We start from the raw sequence: 6,800 nt of genomic DNA on the forward strand, positions 1-6,800 counted from the left end.
ACACGCAAATATCAATTTCTAATCTTCTGTTATTTCTGTTTTTATATACGTAAAACGTAAGCTTCATAATTTTCTCGACTATCTTTCTGAAAACACGCATCGCTGTCTGTTATCAGAATCCGCGTACAGCTTTATTAGCCTTGAACGACTTAACATGCAACGTGTGTACAATTTACAAAAACAGAGCGAGTTTCGCGCGACAACGAGCGAAAAGTAATAATTAAAATCCTTAACTTAACGTTGCCATCATCCTTCCAAACAGAAAAACGAACAATGTCCAAATCTCTCCGGATTTTTTTTCGATCGTAAAACGAGTGTACGTGATATTTCAGCTCAATCGATTTTTGATTATATCAGTAGACTCGGCTCGCGTACTTTTCCTTCTAGCCTATCATCGTCACGCGAATGACCCCTGCAGCCTTCTTATCGTTGTTGCCATTCCCGCCATATTTTCGTGTTATATTCGCTGGGTGTCTAACACGACTTGAGAATTTTCATTGAACTCATTACGTCGTTGTCATTCGCGCTGGTCAGTTAACGAGCTACGTAAATAACTCTTGATCTCATTTTCTATTCCCCCCCCCCCTCTCTCTCTCTCTCTCTGTTTATCTGTCTCTCTTTTTCAAACGTTCTGTGATCGATCACCCGACAGTTCAGTTTCAATCGATCCGTTATGAGCTGTGAAAATGTGAACGTGCCGGTCGCAACGCCAGGCAGAACTGGTAATTCTTCATCCATTTTTTTCTACTTCGCGTTCCTCTTATCACGCGTGCAACGTACCGAAACGATAAAGCACAATACTGCTATTAATACGCCGTACGAGACGAAAACGAGTGTTCAAATTGGCTAAAATTAGAGGCCGTGAAATTTCAAGTCCTCTCCCCCATCGAATCGTTTTGCTTGCTTTCGCTCAGCTTTCCTTTGGAACGGAAGGGAGTCGAGTCAAACGGTGGGGAAAATCGTCGATTCACGTGCTTTCTTTTTTTTCTTTTTTTTTTTTCTTATATTTTTCACACAAAACGCGCGACAAAGTCTCTTCGGTTAGTAACCAGCATTCTGGAATGTGTTCTGGAGCAGGGTACAAAGTCCGGTTCCCGGATGAGTCGAACTTCTTTTACGAAGAGTCCTTTTATCGATCGATGCTTGGCAACCCCCTAAATCACGGTTTAGTAGCAATGAATGATCGTAGCGAACAAGACCTGGATAGCTACAATGAGGGTGGCCACGGCCTACGAACAGATAAGCGTGAATTAGGTCACAGGTAATTTTTTTTCTTTTCCTTTTTGTTCACTTCATTCTTTTTGTGAATCATCCGTCACGATTGCGAATCATTCATCCGTGATTACATCATCTTTGAATGACGATTATTTAATTTTGTACAAAGATGGAATATCATTTAGTTATTTTGTACAAAGGTGGAATATTAGTTATTTTGTACAAAGGTGGAATATTATTTAGTTATTTTGTACAAAAATGGAATATTATTTAGTTATTTTGTACAAAGGTGGAATATTATTCAGTTATCTTGTATAAAGGTGGAATATTATTTAGTTATTTTGTACAAAGATGGAATATCATTTAATTATTTTGTACAAAGGTGGAATATCATTTAGTTATTTTGTACAAAGATGGAATATCATTTAATTATTTTGTACAAATATGAAATATCATTTAATTATTTTGTACAAAGATGGAATATCATTTAGTTATTTTGTACAAAGGTGGAATATCATTTAGTTATTTTGTACAAAGGTGGAATATTATTTAGTTATTTTGTACAAAGGTGGAATATTATTCAGTTATCTTGTATAAAGGTGGAATATTATTTAGTTATTTTGTACAAAGATGGAATATCATTTAATTATTTTGTACAAAGGTGGAATATCATTTAGTTATTTTGTACAAAGATGGAATATCATTTAATTATTTTGTACAAATATGAAATATCATTTAATTATTTTGTACAAAGATGAAATATCATTTAGTTATTTTGTACAAAAATGGAATATCATTTAATTATTTTGTACAAAGATGGAATATTATTTAATTATTTTGTATAAAGATGAAATATCATTTAATTATTTTCATTGCCGTCGAGATAGATTAAATTTATAGACAAAGTTCTTCATCATTCCTGAGGGAGGAATTCTCTCTATCTGTCTAATGTGAGAATAATGCGCGCGCGTATCTACAACGATCTGCCGTGTAATTCCTATCGTGTAATTCCTGTAAAATGATCCTGTAAAAGGACGGACAATTATCAGAGCGTACAATTCCGCGTGACGAGTGCGTCTCTGCACTAATTTTCATGCAAATTACGGAGAATTTCTTCCTTCCGGGTTTCGTATCCTCCTATAGTTTACGTAACTTCTCACTGCAATGCAGATGTTAGCGCCAGAGGCGATAAAAAGAGCTTGTAGCACCTCTACAAGTGTAAATAAAGAGAAATCGCATACCATATTCAATTTGTAGTATTCGTAATATTAAATTTATTGATCGTGTGTGATTTTTACGGAAATTCAGATTTTTGAAAACAAATAAAAGCATCATAGAAAATTGTTTTATCTAGCGACTGTACTTTAGGCATTTTACGTTTTTTTTTTTTTTTTTTATATCGTGTGCTTATAAATGTATAAAAATTCACAGTCCATTGATAACAATTATTTATCTCCGCTCGTGCTCTGTTTTCGTTTTTTTTTTTTTTTTTTTTTTTTTTTTTTTTTTTTTCTTTTCAAACATACGAATGTAGTAGATTAATACCTGCTCTCTATCTAGAGGTTTGCGATAACAAGTTGAAAACAAATTCCATCGGACCACCAGCCGATATTTTTTTTAAATGCATGATGGAAACGTCAAACAGATTGCAAAACACAGATATTTCGCAATCACTCCGTTAACCCAGCCTGGTGGCCAGTTCCTTTATCTCAACTCGAATATTCCATGTTTCACCTAAAATTTCCATCGTTCGAACAACGTTCCGAAAATTACTTCGTTACGACCCGTACGATCGCTTGATTTTATTAGATTCTTATCATTTAAAGCTTTCGAAAAATGCACACAAATCGGACCAATTAACTACAATTAAATTATAATCATTGGCGGATTTTTATACGAAATTTAAGAATTCAATAATGTACAAAATGATATATAAAAATATCTAAAGTGTACTATTCATTATGAAACTTATTCTCTACTTATTAATTAATATATAATTCCTAACTGGTTAGGACCATTGGACATTGGGAGCTATAAAAGTTTTGCATTGCACAATCTTGGAATTTTTATTTTGGTTTAATCTGTAGCCAGAGAGAACATGAAAATGAAATTGAATACATTAAATTTTTCTAACGTAATATAAATTATATTTATAATTTTAAAATTGTAATATAATTTTTTAAAATTGGAAAATTTTTAATTTAATTTAAAATTACAATATAATTTTAAATTTTTGTAATATACTATAAATTATATTTATATTAAGTGACTCCACAATTAAGCCCAATTCCTATAATTCACACTCAGAAAAATCCATAAAAACCCAGAATTTATTATACAAAAATCCCCCAATGACTATATAATAATTAATAAACACAATATATAAAATATCTGTCTATTTAATCTTAGAGAGTCTGTCTTAAGTACACAATAATTTGGAATTTTGATTTAATTTGATTGGGATTTTGTATTGCTTCCTTCCAACGTATTTGAAATTGATATGCATACATTTCTATTTCTACATCGTATGCAATTTGGAAAGGGTACAACATCGTATGAAAAATCTCGGACTATTTGCCAAAAGGAAATGTTTTACCTTTATGAATGAGAGTATAGATAGCCGGTGTTATTTTAGAACTGTTGTCACCTATTAATGAGCGTTTAATTCAAGAATTAGTCATGAGACGTTGATTAATTTGAAATATTTTACGCTTAATTATACAACAATTAATTGCCGAGGAATATTTTTCAATAATTCCAGAACAACTCGTTCCACATTATCACGTCATTCTGTTTCTGTGCATGTCAAACAATTTATTTTTGACTTCTTCTTCATCGATTCAGATTGTCTACAATTCGTTTAATTTACAAAATTTATATATCCATTGAGATATTGTTGATTCAACAACATTAACAAACAGAGGTATCAATCAATATGATTAATTATTGCGATTAATTAATATCGTGAAATCAGACTATCAGAAGTCACATGATAAGATTGAACAAAAATAAATATCGACTAGTTTGGAATACACGAATGATTAAACTAAGCGAGGATCGTCGAGAATTTGAGGAGGTATCGCGGTTTCTCTATCCTATAATAAAACCACGACCTCGACCATGTTCCAAAAGTGGAATTCCGAACTCAAGTTGTGCTAGCCTCCGTTCGATTCAAATATTCTTCCTATTTAAACACCTTGCGTGTTACGTGCCATTCATAGCGTGTCTTCAAGTTTCGGAGAACGCCCACTCCCTCCGGGGAGAAATCTGCGAAAGATGTTCGAGGGCATAGCTACGTGCCTATTCTCACGTTGCAGCTTCACCTTGAGGCAAAGAAAAAGCATCGCCCTTTTGTGAATCGTGAGAGATTTATCTGAAAGTTCTTCGACCATATTATGAACACGTTTAAAAGGAAGAGAGATCTCGTGCACATTTTTTTTTTTTTTTAGGAAACTAGGTTAATCCTTTCGGTCTCAATATGGGACACGATATATACTTCTATTCCAGAGAAAGAGTATAAAGCTTACTAAAGATTTAATAAATATGAAATTCTTTCTTATTGAGATGTAACAAAATGGTAGATATTAAAAAAACGAACATAATCCCATTAGTTATATACAGAGTGAGGTAAAAATCAATTCCTACCAAAATAAATTCGTATTCTTTTTTTATTGCGTATCTTTTTCAATTTGCGAACATTCCGGCGATTAATATTGGAAAGAAATAATTTTTGAACTTGAATTTAATTTGAAATTAATAACATTAGTTTTTTCTTATATTTTGATGTTTTATTTAAACAAAAAAAAAAATAGATGGGAAGAAACTTTTGGCCCACCCTATATGAGCTGTATAATTGATTGTTACATTTAACTTGTTATTAATTTAATTTAAAATTAATAACATTAGTTTCTTCTTATATTTTGATGTTTTATTTAAAAAAAAAAAAAATAGATAGGGAGAAACTTCTGGCCCACCCTATATGAGCTGTATAATTGATTGTTACATTTAACTTGTTATTAATTTAATTTAAAATTAATAACATTAGTTTCTTCTTATATTTTGATGTTTTATTTAAAAAAAAAAAAAATAGATAGGGAGAAACTTCTGGCCCACCCTATATGAGCTGTATAATTGATTGTTACATTTAACTTGTTATTAATTTAATTTAAAATTAATAACATTAGTTTCTTCTTATATTTTGATGTTTTATTTAAAAAAACAAAATAGATAGGGAGAAACTTCTGGCCTACTCTATATGAGCTGTATAATTTCAATTGTTACATTTAACTTGAATTTAATTTAAAATTAATAACATTAGTTTCTTATATTTTGATGTTTTATTTAAAAAAAAAAATAGATAGGGAGAAACTTCTGGCCCACCCTATATGAGCTGTATAATTGATTGTTACATTTAACTTGAATTTAATTTAAAATTAATAACATTAGTTTCTTCTTATATTTTGATGTTTTATTTAAAAAAAAAAAAAAATAGATGGGAAGAAACTTTTATGTGAGCTGTATAATTTCAATTGTTACATTTAACTTAAATTTTATTTTGAAATTAATAACATTGTTTCTTCTTATATTTAACTTAAATTTTATTTTGAAATTAATAACATTGTTTCTTCTTATATTTTGATGTTTTATTTAAAAAAAAAAATAGATGGGGAGAAACTTTTGGCCCACCCTATGTAAGCTGTATAACTTCCATTGTTACATTCAACTCGTTAAATATCTGTGTGACATTAAAGACAAAATCTCAAGTCGAATTTCGTTTGATCAAAACTCCAATGATGCGTTGATATTTTAGAAGTAGCATCCCTAGTTTTGAGTATAAAACACACCTAACGTGAGACGCAGGTCCCTTAGTTATAAATTAAATAATCAGGAATTGAAGGGATACTCTCCTTTTTTTTCACACAAGAGAACGTGTTTCTTAAATGACGCGATTGAACCACGCTATGAATACTACACTTGCAGGCTTCATTGTTTCCAGTTCAACGTGACGCATTTTGAGTAAGTCGACGTGGTAGTTAGGAATGCATCCTGTCGTGAATAAGCTTCTCGTTTTTCTCGTTTCAATTTATTGACGTTCGAACAATAGGGGAAATGTGTTTCCCAAGTTATCCGAGGCTAAGTCCAACAACGTGTGATTGAACTTCACGACGAGAAAATGAAAATTTCCTTTCTCGATTGTTCGTGTCAGAAATTGATAGCCATCGGATACGGATAGACAGCACATTGAGGCGATTATGTTTCAAGCGAGCATTTAGATTTACATTAAAATTAAATTTTCTATATGAAATTTAATAAATTTTTATAAATTTGAAATTTTATTTAATAAATACTTATTATAAAGTAATAAATTTAAATATAAAGTTTTAATATAAAGTAATAAATAAAATTAAATTTAAATATTAAAATTATTTTACAAATAAATATACTTATTTTTATTTGTATTTACTATGTTTGTTATTAGGATTATTATTATTATGAATGTATTTCTGGAAAATTCGTGACTGTTCAGACAGACAGTAGATACTGCAGTTGAGATATAACGAGCTTGTCAATTCCACTACCGTAAA

Source organism: Frieseomelitta varia, unplaced genomic scaffold (assembly GCF_011392965.1).
Source record: "Frieseomelitta varia isolate USP_RPSP 00005682 unplaced genomic scaffold, Fvar_1.2 scaffold_577, whole genome shotgun sequence".
NCBI classification, from domain to species: domain Eukaryota; kingdom Metazoa; phylum Arthropoda; class Insecta; order Hymenoptera; family Apidae; genus Frieseomelitta; species Frieseomelitta varia.